Raw genomic sequence first — 14526 nt, 5'->3', positions numbered from 1 at the left:
TTTGTGAAACTGGAGCACATCATCCTCAATGTGATGTGCTGACCCATGACTAATCTGTAAACATGCTGCAATGTCATTCAGTGTCACTCGGCGGTTTTCCTCCACTATGGCTTCAACTGCTGCAAAGTTCTATGGAGTCACAACTCGTTTTGCCTGCCCTGGACGAGGAGCACCTTCCACTGAAGTCACACCATTTGCGAACTTCCTACTCCTTTCGTAGACTTGCTGCTGTGACAAACATGCATCACCGTACTGAACCTTCATTCGTCGATGAATTTCAGTAGATTTCACACCTTCACTACTCAAAAACCGAATAACAGAACGCTGTTCTTCCGTGGTGCAAGTCTCAAGTGGGGTGGCCATCTTTACACGGATACTGCGATGGTTTGTGTGCACCTGCACTATACTGCCACCTGCAGGCCATTATGCAGGCTGTGTGTAGCACGCTTACAAACTTACAGGGTAGCGGCGCGAAATTTAGATTTGTTATTACAAATTTTAGGTTTTCAATTGACTCACCCTCGTATAAGCAGAAGGAAGCTATATATTGGGTTGCTTTCTCTACTGATATTCGCCCTTGGAACTTTAACAATAAACCAAATAGTTATGCAGAACGCCGGTCTTGTCACACCTGGCACTGGAGATAGCTGAGAACGTAAATGAACGGGTAATGAAACGTGTTGCTTTTCTCTGAATCTTCTTTTCTTTGAAACTTCTGTAATTCCTCTACCAGTCCAGTCTACACTCAGTATATTCTGGGATTGCTATACGATGCTGCTGTTAAGTCACGTGCTGATCAAAACGTCACAGGAGCACAAACTGATGAGCGTTATTCAGGTATTTGTCTACCCCCTTTTGCGTGTGGACCATACTTTCTGAGGACTCTTCCAACGAATCTGTCTGGCACCTGCATCATCTACGATTACTTTTATGCGACCATTTCGGTCTAAACTGCCCCGTTCTCGTAAGCATGTTATGTATGTCTCTCCTTCCAGTGATTGTTCATACAATAAAGGATTTTTCTGTCTGTTTATGCACAATACCTCGCATTCGTTCACGTTGAGGATTCTACTGAGGTGAGTGGTAACACTGCTTTTATCTTGACCGTGGTACTATTTGGACTGTGCTGTTCGCAATAGTTCACGAGAGTGACCTGATGAAATAAAAAATTCGAATGCGAAGGTGCGATTGCTCCCCAATTCTTTTAAACAGCGTTGCGCCAGTGCCATGTTTTCCTTCAACTGCGTCAGACATGAAGTACTCGTATTTCGTCATTTTGGTATAATGTCACAATATCTGGGTAAGACAGCTGTTAGTTTGATGATCCACGCAGAAATCCTGCATCCTAAACACAACAACTTCCCTAAAATTCCTTCGGATAACCATGTGTGAAGATCCAGAATGAGATTTTCACTCTGCAGCGGAGTGTGCGCTGATATGAAACTTCCTGGCAGATTAAAACTGTGTGCCCGACCGAGACTCGAACTCGGGACCTTTGCCTTTCGCGGGCAAGTGCTCTACCAACTGAGTTACCGAAGCACGACTCACGACCGGTACTCACAGCTTTATTTCTGCCAGTATCCGTCTCCTACCTTCCAAACTTTACAGAAGCTCTTCTGCGAAACATGCAGAACTAGCACTCCTGAAAGAAAGGATACTGTGGAGACATGGCTTAGCCACAGCCTGGGGGATGTTTCCAGAATGAGATTTTCACTCTGCAGCGGAGTTTGCGCTGATATGAAACTTCCTGGCAGATTAAAACTGTGCGCCCGACCGAGACTCGAACTCGGGACCTTTGCCTTTCGCGGGCAAGTGCTCTACCGACTGAGCTACCGAAGCACTTCTTTCAGGAGTGCTAGTTCTGCATGTTTCGCAGAAGAGCTTCTGTAAAGTTTGGAAGGTAGGAGACGGATACTGGCAGAAGTGAAGCTGTGAGTACCGGTCGTGAGTCGTGCTTCGGTAGCTCAGTCTGTAGAGCACTTGCCCGCGAAAGGCAAAGGTCCCGAGTTCGAATCTTGGTCGGGCACACAGTTTTAATCTGCCAGGAAGTTTCATGTGTGAAGATCTTTGACTAATCTCTTTTGGATCTGAATGGGGTAACTGCTGAAGCTACAATTGAAAGACACAACCAAAATTAATTCCTCTACCATTTTACTTAATATTCCAACTGTCAGAGATTATCCGTCGATTAAAGTCGTGCTTAAAAATCATGTGGGCCAAACCGAAATAGCGATAGGTGTGCGCACGTGTGTGTGCGCACGTGTGTGTGCGCACTTGTGTGTGTGTGTGTGTGTGTGTGTGTGTGTGTGTGTGTGTGTGTGTGTGTGTGTGTGTGTGTGCGCGCGCGCATGCGTGCATGCGTGTAGTTCTGTCCCTTCCTTTCGAGAATCATATGCCCGGATGCATCTACATTGCAGTCATATTTTTGCCTGATATACTGCTGAGATCGACACAACCAAACTCTCATACTCAGGATAAAGCTTTAATACCTATTCGCCGTTGCCGGTTTTCGGACATCTTCGGACGGTTACAATTTGTCTTTGACGCATGGTGAATGCCTTCAGCCACATGATGTCTGTTCCTGCACTGTATAAGAATTTTCGTCAAAAATAAGATCTCTTTAAATGGTGCAGAAATGACTTTTGCGATTTGAAAAATGCGGATATGCATGCTACATGAACACACAGAAACTGAAAATATCCACTTGCCTTTGTTACATTAATCTGTGCCTAATTCCTCCTTTTGTGAGAAAAGACGATATGCCCAAAGGCGAGGTCTGCGCACACTCTCTGCATACGAATACGACATAGCTTCTCATAGTACACGTCAAAGCAATCACAGCGTCATAACAGGTTTCACAACCAATTTTCTCGTCCAAAGTGATATGTTTCGCAGTCAAAAAAAAAAAAAAAATGATTAAAATAACTCTGAGCACTATGGGACTTAACTTCTGAGGTCATCAGTCCCCTAGAACTTATAACTACTTAAACCTAACGAACCTAAGGACACCATACGCGGTTCCAGACTGTAGCGCCCAGAAGCCGGCCAGAGTGGCCGAGCTGTTCTAGGCGCTGCAGTCTGGAACCGCGCGACCGCTGCGATCGCAAGTTCGAATCCTGCCTCGGTCATGGATGTGTGTGATGTCCCTAGGTTAGTTAGGTTTAAGTAGTTTTAAGTTCTAGGGGACAGATGACCACAGAAGTTAACTCCCATAGTGCTCAGAGCCATTTGAACCTTTTTGTGTAGCGCCTAGAACCGCTCTGCCACCCCGGCCGGCCAAATCGATAAACCTGACTAATCTGTAGGAAAACCTCACCCTACAGAGGTGTTGGCATGGATTAGTCCTGTTAGTTTGATTGGCGTTATATACTGCCCATTGATCTGATGATAAATTTACGACCTGAAAATGCGTTGGTTACTTGTGAATAGTTACGTACGCAGAAATACACTCCTGGAAATTGAAATAAGAACACCGTGAATTCATTGTCCCAGGAAGGGGAAACTTTATTGACACATTCCTGGGGTCAGATACATCACATGATCACACTGACAGAACCACAGGCACATAGACACAGGCAACAGAGCATGCACAATGTCGGCACTAGTATAGTGTATATCCACCTTTCGCAGCAATGCAGGCTGCTATTCTCCCATGGAGACGATCGTAGAGATGCTGGATGTAGTCCTGTGGAACGGCTTGCCATGCATTTCCACCTGGCGCCTCAGTTGGACCAGAGTTCGTGCTGGACGTGCAGACCGCGTGAGACGACGCTTCATCCAGTCCCAAACATGCTCAATGGGGGACAGATCCGGAGATCTTGCTGGCCAGGGTAGTTGACTTACACCTTCTAGAGCACGTTGGGTGGCACGGGATACATGCGGACGTGCATTGTCCTGTTGGAACAGCAAGTTCCCTTGCCGGTCTAGGAATGGTAGAACGATGGGTTCGATGACGGTTTGGATGTACCGTGCACTATTCAGTGTCCCCTCGACGATCACCAGAGGTGTACGGCCAGTGTAGGTGATCGCTCCCCACACCATGATGCCGGGTGTTGGCCCTGTGTGCCTCGGTCGTATGTAGTCCTGATTGTGGCGCTCACCTGCACGACGCCAAACACGCATACGACCATCATTGGCACCAAGGCAGAAGCGACTCTCATCGCTGAAGACGACACGTCTCCATTCGTCCCTCCATTCACGCCTGTCGCGACACCACTGGAGGCGGGCTGCACGATGTTGGGGCGTGAGCGGAAGATGGCCTAACGGTGTGCGGGACCGTAGCCCAGCTTCATGGAGACGGTTGCGAATGGTCCTCGCCGATACCCCAGGAGCAACAGTGTCCCTAATTTGCTGGGAAGTGGCTGTGCAGTCCCCTACGGCACTGCGTAGGATCCTACGGTCTTGGCGTGCATCCGTGCGTCGCTGCGGTCCGGTCCCAGGTCGACGGGCACGTGCACCTTCCGCCGACCACTGGCGACAACATCGATGTACTGTGGAGACCTCACGCTCCACGTATTGAGCAATTCGGCGGTACGTCCACCCGGCCTCCCGCATGCCCACTATACGCCCTCGCTCAAAGTCCGTCAACTGCACATATGCTTCACGTCCACGCTGTCGCGGCATGCTACCAGTGTTAAAGACTGCGATGGAACTCCGTATGCCACGGCAAACTGGCTGACACTGACGGCGGCGGTGCACAAATGCTGCGCAGCTAGCGCCATTCGACGGCCAACACCGCGGTTCCTGGTGTGTCCGCTGTGCCGTGCGTGTGATCATTGCTTGTACAGCCCTCTCGCAGTGTCCGGAGCAAGTATGGTGGGTCTGACACACCGGTGTCAATGTGTTCTTTTTTCCATTTCCAGGAGTGTATGTGCGAGTTGGCGTGGAAAGCAGTGGTGGTAGAGAAATTTTGCTACCGAATTATGTTCCCCTTCACTCATTACTATCTTCAGAATGAATTGGGAAACTTTATAATCAGATGTGGTGCACAACGGCCCATTTTTTCTTCCTGTCTTTGTGCAATTGTGGCTACGACGTCTTCCTAGGTGCATCTTCTTTCCTCCATCTGGTCTATTCTGCAAAACTTAAGCATAACATATACAAAATAAGATCACGTATTAACTACTCAGTGGAACAATAAAAGTGCTGGAGGATGTTGCCAGAGGTTTCCGAATTGCGCACAAAATGTTCAATGTCACATTTCACGATGTCGCAGTAACAACAGCGTCAAACGTGTCTGGTGCTTAACACGAGGCAGTTGAAGATGTAAGAGACAGTGTGAATCGGGGAGCAGTTACTATAAACTTTGGCGGTGTTCATTACAACACAGCTCCGAGACCATATGTAAATGATGTAGATGGACAACAATCATCGGGAAACTAGAAGAGTAACGAATTGTGCCGAACTTAGCCCATGAGGTATTACTCACACCAGTTTCACTTCGCAGCAGCGCGTTCCAAGCCACAGGCACTGTTGCCCGAAGGAGTGTTGGTGCTCGAACACTGTCAGCAACAGTAGAAGGTGACTGATACATTGTGTAAAATGCAAGAAGGGACCCAAGTGAAACAGCGTCTGCAATTGCGACCACTTTTAAGTAGACACCCTGTCTCACGCTCCACAGTGGTATGGCTACTACATGATCGTGGTCTCCTTACCCGACGACCGGTCTACTGTGTTCCGTTGAAACATGCACATCGGCTACACCAACAAATTTACTTTGCGAACCACCGTGAAGTGCACGGTAGAGGGTACGTCCCATTTGCGTTGGTGTCACGAGCATAGGGATTGGACCCACGAGGAGTGAGGTCACGAATGAGTGCAGATTCAGTCTGAGTAGTTATTCTCTACGTACCTTCATATGGTGAGAGATGGGAACTTGTCATTCACGCAGAAACATTGTCGGAACATGATCGGTTTTATGATCAAGGTGTTACGGCATGGGAAGGCGTGATGTTGAATGGGGTAATGGTGCACGAGTTTACTCATCTCCAAATGTCTGAACAAGGTAAACTCGTTGGTCAACGTTACAGTGACGCTTAACTCCTTGCGCACGTCCGTCGACGCATGTGTGCATTCAGCCCTGTTCAGTGCTATGGATGACAATGCTGGACTGAACTGAATAGCCCAACTGGAGGAGCTCTTGTAACGGAAAGATATTCGCCGAATGGACTGAGCTGCCCGTTCTAGAAACGTGAGCATGAAAGACGCGTTGGAGAGATATAGTACAGCACTTCCACGTGTACCAACGAGCAACCAATAGTTGTCAGACGCTCTGGTGGAAGAATGGAACGACCCACCACAAGAACTCCTTACCAAGTGTTGTGTACATAGTTCCGCGTAGTAAGCGCGTACACAACTTTTCCAATAGAGCGCGCCCCGCTAAGCACAACAGCGCAGACGCAGCGCTCGTACGTCTCTTAGAGACGGACCAAATTCTGCTTCCGCGGATCCGCGTATTAATATATAACGCAGCCATTGAGATTGCTGCTAACGTAGATCCTTTTCTCCTCGCGGATCACACTCGCGCAGTGATACAGTAAAGCGCGAGGTATTGTAACGTGTGTACAGACCTCCGATTAGTTAGTCTGGATTAGTCTGCATTTGTCTGTACCAGTCTGTAGTCAAGTTTCAGTCTGCGCCTACTAAGATTATCATATTCCCGTACATACCCATGAAGAGAAATGTATAGACTCTTTGTCAAGTATCATAGATATGTGAGAGTAAGATTAAGGTACCAAGACCAAAGGAACATCAGATTTTCAGTTGTAAACAGTATCCAGAATCAAGTTATTTAATATCTATGATTTTTATTATCTTAATAAATGTGTGTGAAAATTAATCAAATTCCGTTTAAAGTTGGTCACATCAATCTTCTACTCTAAGCGTGCAAGTGGCTTTTCTATCGCATGACCTAACGACAGAAGATAAACACGCCACGATCAGAGCACGAGACATATTGCTGACACTCGCCTACTTCGCTAGAGCGACAAGTCAAATAAACTGATGGTGTGTGTACCGAAGGTCTTACAGTACGTACACCACACCAAGCCTGTCCCCAACACGACAGTACGTTTCAGAGGATGCATTACCTCCTGTGGTGATCACAAGCCATATTAAAACAATCTCTCTTCTTCAATAATGTCCAGGGGACCATAATTGATCACGGTTACTTCAGTGTATATATCTTTGAATAAACTTGTATTCTCTGAGACGCCCCGCTAATCCCGCAAGACAAGATAGGTAACTTAAATTGTGGAAACGGGCAAAAGTAAGGGGCTATCAGTTACACTCGAACATATAAATTTATTATTTGATCAAACATTACAAGACTCAAAAAAAAATTTTTTTAAACACACCTTTAATCTTCGGGACTTAATTACCAGCTAAAAGCCACTTTAATTCAAAAACGGCTGGAGGCCAATTACTTAAAACGCAAGCATAATCATAAGTTTAAATGGCAAGCCTTATCTTAAAACAGTTCTTTACTTAGGCTGAAGTAAACAAGTTAAATTCAAATCAGCTGAAGTCCTAGCACTTAAAATTCCGTAACATTAATTGTTTTTGAATACCAAGGGGCTTACGTGAAACAGTTCTTCAATTTAGGCTGAGGCCTTAAGAACAAACAACTAATACTCCGAATCGGCTGAAGACCCAAGACTACAAAATTCAACAACATTAAATTTTTTTAAAGTGACAAAGGGCTTACGTGAAACAGTACTTCAATCTAGCGCTGAGGCCTTAAGACCAAAACAACTCTAATTTAAAACAAAAGTCGGGTAGAAGCCATACAGGTACAAACATCAACAATTTTTAAAAAATAGGGCAGTACAACCAAGGGCGCTCAGATGTTCGGCGGTCGGCCTGGAATTCAAACACTAACGCTCGGTTAGGTGAAACAGGCAGTCGGCCCAACCATTTTCAATCCGCTGGGAAGCCAACCGACAGTCAGTCAACGGACCAGTGATCAACATCAGTTGCTCTCCACACTTACGCTAAAACTCACACGATGCTAAAAAGCGGAGACTGGAACAACAACCAGAACGGATCACAGACTACCCATAAGCGGTGTATGACCCAACTGCTCGTTGCCTAATCAGACGACCGACCAAACGGCGAGGCAAGGTCACTGCCACTCAAACGTGTGTCTCGGCAATCGTTGGGCGAGTGATGGCTATTCCGTCCTTCCTCGCTACTCCACCCCAGTCGACCAATTCAGAGCCAGTACGCTTTAAATAACTTGTCAGTCAACCCAAATAAACTACACACAGTCTCAAGAACACTAGCACGAAGAACTAGACAATGCTAACGGCAGTGACTGAGCAAAACAAGGACGAATCAAGAGTTGCCACACACCGCCAACCTATAAGCGATCGGCGGCCAAATGTACGTCGTCCGACAAGACGACCGACCGACGATCAACCAAGGTCGTCCCAACTCAAATCATGTGTGTCACCAATCATGGGCGAGTGATGGCTATCTGCGCCTCCATGGGGCTGAATGAACCACTGGTGCTACAACGCGACTTCACCAACCAACCAACTGCTACACGTCAGCACGGAGACAGCACTAAAATAACTGGGCAGTGAATATCACAGGGTACACAGAATTTCACAAACACTTGGACGAAGAACGCGACCAATGCTAGAAGCCGTCACTATGCTATCACCAGGACCAGCCACGAGTTGAGACACACACCGCCAACCCATGAGCGATCGGCGAGCAAATACACGTCTTCCAGTAAGATGACCAACGGACGATGAACCAAGACCGTCCCCAGCCATGTTTTCCGGCAACGGTCAGACGAGTCATGGCCTCACGGCCGATCCAACCCGACCGAACTTCTGACGCGTCCCAACTGTCCCACTGCCAGGTCAGAACTCCACGGCTGGCGCGTTCCAACTCGTTTGGTGACGCACGGCGACCAAGAGGTAATATCAATCCCAATCCAGCAAAGATAATACGACAGGGCCTATATCGATAAGCGCTGCTGCTGCCGCTCGAGGGGAGGCAAGGCAGCAACTCAGTGACACCTGTAATTGAAAATTAACATAACGAGACAGCAGTATGTTAAAATCATGATGTTAAATAAGAGACGGCACGAACACGAGCCATTCACGTCGCAGTCTTACTGCGTATGTCTATCAACTATCGTCACTAATACACTGTAGCAGTTCTTTGTGTATAAGGTCCAAGATTCGTAGAGCTATGTAACTATTCAGTCACACCCATGCGTAAGTTACTTTTATCCTTCAGTTTTGCACGCCACTACATGTCTCTCTAAGCACCGTTTCCTTGATTTTCCTTTTGATCTCTCTCCTAGCACATCTGCGTTGTTCTCACATTCCTCCATTAGCATCAAATGGCCAAATCATTAAAATAGATAGGGGTCCAAAAAAATGTATCCACTGTTTAAAAGTCCATAATTGGTAAAATAATTGACGGAGTTGTCTCATCTTTGGTAGCGTAATAGTTTGTAGTTCCGGGAATCGCCACACAAGCGTTGTATTGCGTTTTGTTTTGTCAGATGACAGTCGCCTGATAGTCAGTGTTTTGTTCTTAGTTGTACCTAGTTACTCGAGTAAACATGGCTGGCAGAAGCCTTACATTCGATGGTAGGGTGAGTTCTGAAGTGATATTTTAAGTACGAAAACATTAATGCGGTTCAATGACAATGGCGAAATGAGTATCAAACAGACCCACCGACACGTTGAACGATTCGTTGCATTCGAGACAAATTTGAAGCCGAAGGCTGTGTTGAAGATGTACACAAACAACGATCTGGACGACCTGTAACAGTAACAACTCCCGTCGTGTGTTACAACAATTCGCTCGCTCACGACAAAGTCTGTAAGACAGTGTGCCCGTGAGTCGCTCGCGTGTTCGCCGAATTTTGAAGACAGCAGAGTGGAAGTGCTACACGCAATGAACAATGACGACTCAGATCGTAGAATTGAGTACTGCGAGTGGTTTGCTAACATGGTGCACAAAGATGAACAGTTTGCAGAGATAATTGTGTGGTCTGATGGGGCACAGTTCAAACTCATTTGTACAGTAAATCGCCACAATTGCATCTACTGGGCCGCCGAAAATCCGAACGTCCATGTAGAAAAAGCTGTGAATTTGCCAGGAGTAAATGTGTGGTGTGGGTTGTCTTACCGGGCCTTGATTGGGCCATTCTTCTTTGACGGCACAGTTACCGGAGAGGTGTACCTTCAGATGCTTGAGACATGCATTTTACCTGCCATCCGAGACTTTCAACAGGATGGTGCCCCAGCCCACTACCAGAAGCGTGTTAGGGCGTGTCTCGACGAAAATTTACCAGAATGTTGGATAGGCCATAGAGGTGCTGTGGAGTATCCACCACGTTCCCCAGACTTAACTCCTCTAGACTTTTACATGTGGGGACCAGTAATGGACGACGTTTATCGACAAAAGCCACGCACATTGGATGAACTTCGAGAATGCATCGTACATTCATGTGCAAATACCAAACTGATCACGTTGCAGTCAGTAGTTAGTGCTGCAGTTCGGCGGCATCGTTTCTGTGTGGTTGTTAATGGTGACCATTTCGAACACCTACAGTGATAGCGTTAAGTTGGACTTTAAGCTACACTTTCACCAAAAACGAGACAACTCAGTCAATTAGTTTGCAGGTTATGGACTTTTGAACAGTGGATACATTTTTTGAACCCTCTGTATAACTGTGGAAACGGTCTTGCCGCAGTGGATACACCGGTTCCCGTGAGATCACAGCAGTTAAACGCTGTCGGGCGTGGCCGGCACTTGGATGGGTGACCATCCAGCCGCCATGCGCTATTGCCATTTTTCGGGGTGCACTCAGCCTCGTGATGCCAAATGAGGAGCTACTCGACCGATGTGCTGTGCTGATCACATGCCCCTCCTATCCGCACCCTCAACTGAGAATGACACGGCGGTCGGATGGTACCGATGTGCCACTTGTGGCCTGAAGACGGAGTGCTGTATAACTGTGCAGAAACGGAGTTGTTTTCCACAGTTTCTGCCGCGATTCACCTTAGATTTACAGTGTGTTTAGACATATCTATGGAATTATGTTAAAACCAAAATTTTCGATGAAGCCAAGGCCGTGATGAAATGACGATTGGATCGGCGAAACGTACGATATACATCTTCCGCTGCTCCGTAAGGGGGAAAAAACTTCCTCAGTTGCGGTATGCTAAACGAAAATTCCAGATAGGCTGTCTCCGAATTCCAATATGGGGCCCTGTGTTTCACTTACAACTCCCGCCCTCTCTCTCTCCCCATCCCCTGCTAAGGCTGCTTCTTTTGCTCTTGCTGCGCGATAAAGGAAGATGAAGTACGCCGCACCGCAGGCCGCCTGCGCCTGATCGGCAATAAAAGCCGCGACACGAAATCGCTCCTTTCGGCTCCATCGCTGCTCAGTTGTTTATGAGGCCGGCGGGCTGCCCCGCTCTGCCGCGGACACTACACCGGGCCAACCATCGCCCTCTATTTCTACCGGTTTTTTTTCCTCCTTTTTTCCCCGCTTTCATCGCTGGACGTGAAATCTGATCCCCGCGGCGAACATAAACCACGACATTCGCAGAAGGACCCGCACTGTGAGACTCAATCAAGCGAGTAACATCGGCACCTTTCCACTCAACGGTAAGCACCCTCCACCCACTCCTGCTCTTATTTCCTTCCGTCCACATATTTTTTTGTCCATTTTTTCCCCCCACGTCTCAGTATACTCGCTCACAGCACTCGGGACTGCCGCACCTTCTCGTTCGCGTCTCGCTGGAAACGAAATGCCGCGCGCCGCCACTGACCTATCCCCGTCGCGGCGGGATTGTTAATTACGAAACTGGGGCTTAATTAAGGTTTCGCGAGCGACGAGTGGCAATTAAGACCGGCCCCGAAAACGCGAGTCGAGCACCGGACAGAAAGCGCTGCAGCTCCGGAACACCTGTGGTTCTACCGCGCGCGCTGGCCTCTCCATCGCAGTCAAAGTCCGATTCGTTACGTCATTCCGCCTTTCGCTCAGACTCTGCTCGCGGGGTGGAGTGAAGAGCCAACATTTTTGCGTTTTAATCAGAGACAACACGTCTAAATCCCACAGTCTCGTTCACACGATTTTCAATACCCTGACTGCTTTTCGTTCATGTTTGGATGTCGAAATTTACACTGGACACTTCCACCTTACAACAATGCCGAAAAAGGGAAAGGCATTAACCAGTCACAGTATATCCTAGTTAACAGTAGAATTGCAACACCCGTAGTAGGGGTAACGCCATTATACATTCTGTTCAAAAAGTACACTAGTGGCCATTAAAATTGCTACACCAAGAAGAAATGCAGATGATAAACAAGTATTCATTCGACAAATATATTATACTAGAACTCACATGTGATTCCATTTCCACGCAATTTGGGTGATTGGATCCTGAGAAATCAGTACCCAGAACAACCACCTCTGGCCGTAATATCGACCTTGATACGCATGGGCATTGAGTCAAACAGAGCTTGGCAGCTTCAACACGATACCACAGTTCATCAAGAGTAGCGACTGGCGTATTGTGACGAACCAGTTGCTCGGCCACCACTGAAAAGACGTTTTCAATTGGTGAGAGATCTGGAGAATGTGCTGGCCAGGGCAGCAGTCGAATATTTTTTGTATCCAGAAAGGCCCGCACAGGACCTGCAACTTGCGGTCGTGCATTATCCTGCTCAAATGTAGGGTTTCGCAGCGATTGAATGAAGGGTAGAGCCACGGGTCGCTACACATCTGAAATGTAACGTCCACTGTTCAAAGTGCCGTCAATGAGAACAAGAGGTGCCCCATACCATCACGCCGGGTAATACGCCAGAATGGCGATAACAAATACACGCTTCTAACGTGCGTTCACCGCGATGTCGCCAAAAACGGATGCGACCATCAAGAAGCTGTAAACAGAACCTGGATCCACCCGAAAAAATGTTTTCCCATTCGTGCACCCAGGTTCGTCGTTGAGTACACCATCGCTGGCGCCTTTGCCTGTGATACAGCGTCAAGGGTAACCATGTAAAAGAAACACATGGGGAAGGAGTACAAACTGACAACACTGGTGACTGGGTCAAAGATTTGGAAGTCTGTACTCCCATACAACATACAGGACGAAGTTCGTCCAGGATGTCCAGGTGGTACGATGTGGGGAGAGACATACTATTGCATGGGCATATTGACCTCCAGATTTTTGAACAACGTACAGTCGTTGATCAAAGTCTTTATGACACAGTACTACTTCCCATGTGCATTCGGCCCTTACTTTATTTCCACAGATGACAGTGCGCAACAGCTTCAAGCAGCGCAGGTGGAGGGTAAAGATATTTGGCAAGTGGACTGGCCTACCCCTCCCCCCACCCGACTTAAAACTCACCGAATACCCGTTATGGAGACGTAACGTAGCATAACAACGCTATGCCCAGCAAAGAAGCACGGTGGAGAGTGTGCATCGCCGTCACTGTTGATCACACAACCTATTAATAACCATGTCACTTTGAAACGTATCAGCCTGTAACCAGCCTTGCGTTTCATTCTCCTTTTTACTCAGCAAACTAAGTCCATCGATAAGATGGTGCAATTACTCAACAAATTCAGATGTATATGCAAAAGAGCGGTATTATCGTTGGGATTGGGTGACATTTTAACATAAACGACACTATAAAATCGAATGCTTCAGCATTATTAAGATGGCGTGCGCGGCGTTGCACAGAGTTAGAATGAGAATCTGCCGATGAAGGAAGATGATTTGATCACTTGAAGAAGACAAAGACATGCTACATTATAGCAGACAGGTGGTAGGTATCGAACATCAAATTGTAACTTACATGGACTGAACTGGTCCCATAAGTACATGATCCAAAGTGCAGTATTAGACTAGTTGGAAATATTTAGAGCATTTTCGAAGCGCAAAAGTATTTTTGTTTCTCAAAATGACTATTTTTTTGGAATAAATATATGTCCTTTCGAGGTATCGAACAAATAAATGAATAAATGTATCGTTACAAAAGCATCTATCAGAAGCTTTCGCTAGGAAGACAGCGTTGACCCTTTGGACTCCATACACCACAAATATCGAAACAGTAGTTGAGAGAACGATAAGCGTTTTTGAACATTCCTTCATGCATCAGATAAACTACCACGCACAGCGACTAATGTCACTGAATGATCGTATTCCTAATCACCTTATAAATATAAGTAAACAATACACTTGAGGAACAGATTAAACACACAAAAGCCTTGGCTTTTTAAAGGCAGCTGATGGCATACGGAGCCTGGCTCGATCCCCAGTCAAGGAGTGAACGTCCCTCAATACAGCATTTCATTGTGTCTACAGTGGGACGCAGAAGCTCCCTTCCTGTGTGAGGAAACAACCAGAGGCGCAAGTACATCAGCCTCAGCTTCTCCACTAGCTGTACATACGAGCTTCACGTTCTCTTGCGCCGATGACCCTCTAGGCGACTCGAGGTACACATCATAAATCTATGCTTACCATTATTTTTGTGACT

At 46.9% G+C, this 14526-nt stretch overlaps 1 non-coding gene across 1 annotated transcript; it reads right to left on the bottom strand.

Annotated features, from left to right (window-relative positions):
• Window positions 1-1764: 1764 nt before the first annotated feature.
• Window positions 1765-1839, bottom strand: Trnas-cga (transfer RNA serine (anticodon CGA)). Its single transcript has one exon. It is a non-coding gene; the product is annotated as a tRNA-Ser (tRNA).
• Window positions 1840-14526: the final 12687 nt, after the last annotated feature.

Source organism: Schistocerca gregaria, chromosome 6, assembly GCF_023897955.1.
Source record: "Schistocerca gregaria isolate iqSchGreg1 chromosome 6, iqSchGreg1.2, whole genome shotgun sequence".
NCBI lineage: Eukaryota > Metazoa > Arthropoda > Insecta > Orthoptera > Acrididae > Schistocerca > Schistocerca gregaria.
The sequence above is the reverse complement of the archived record's forward strand: the minus strand, read 5'-3'. Positions and strand labels throughout refer to the sequence as shown.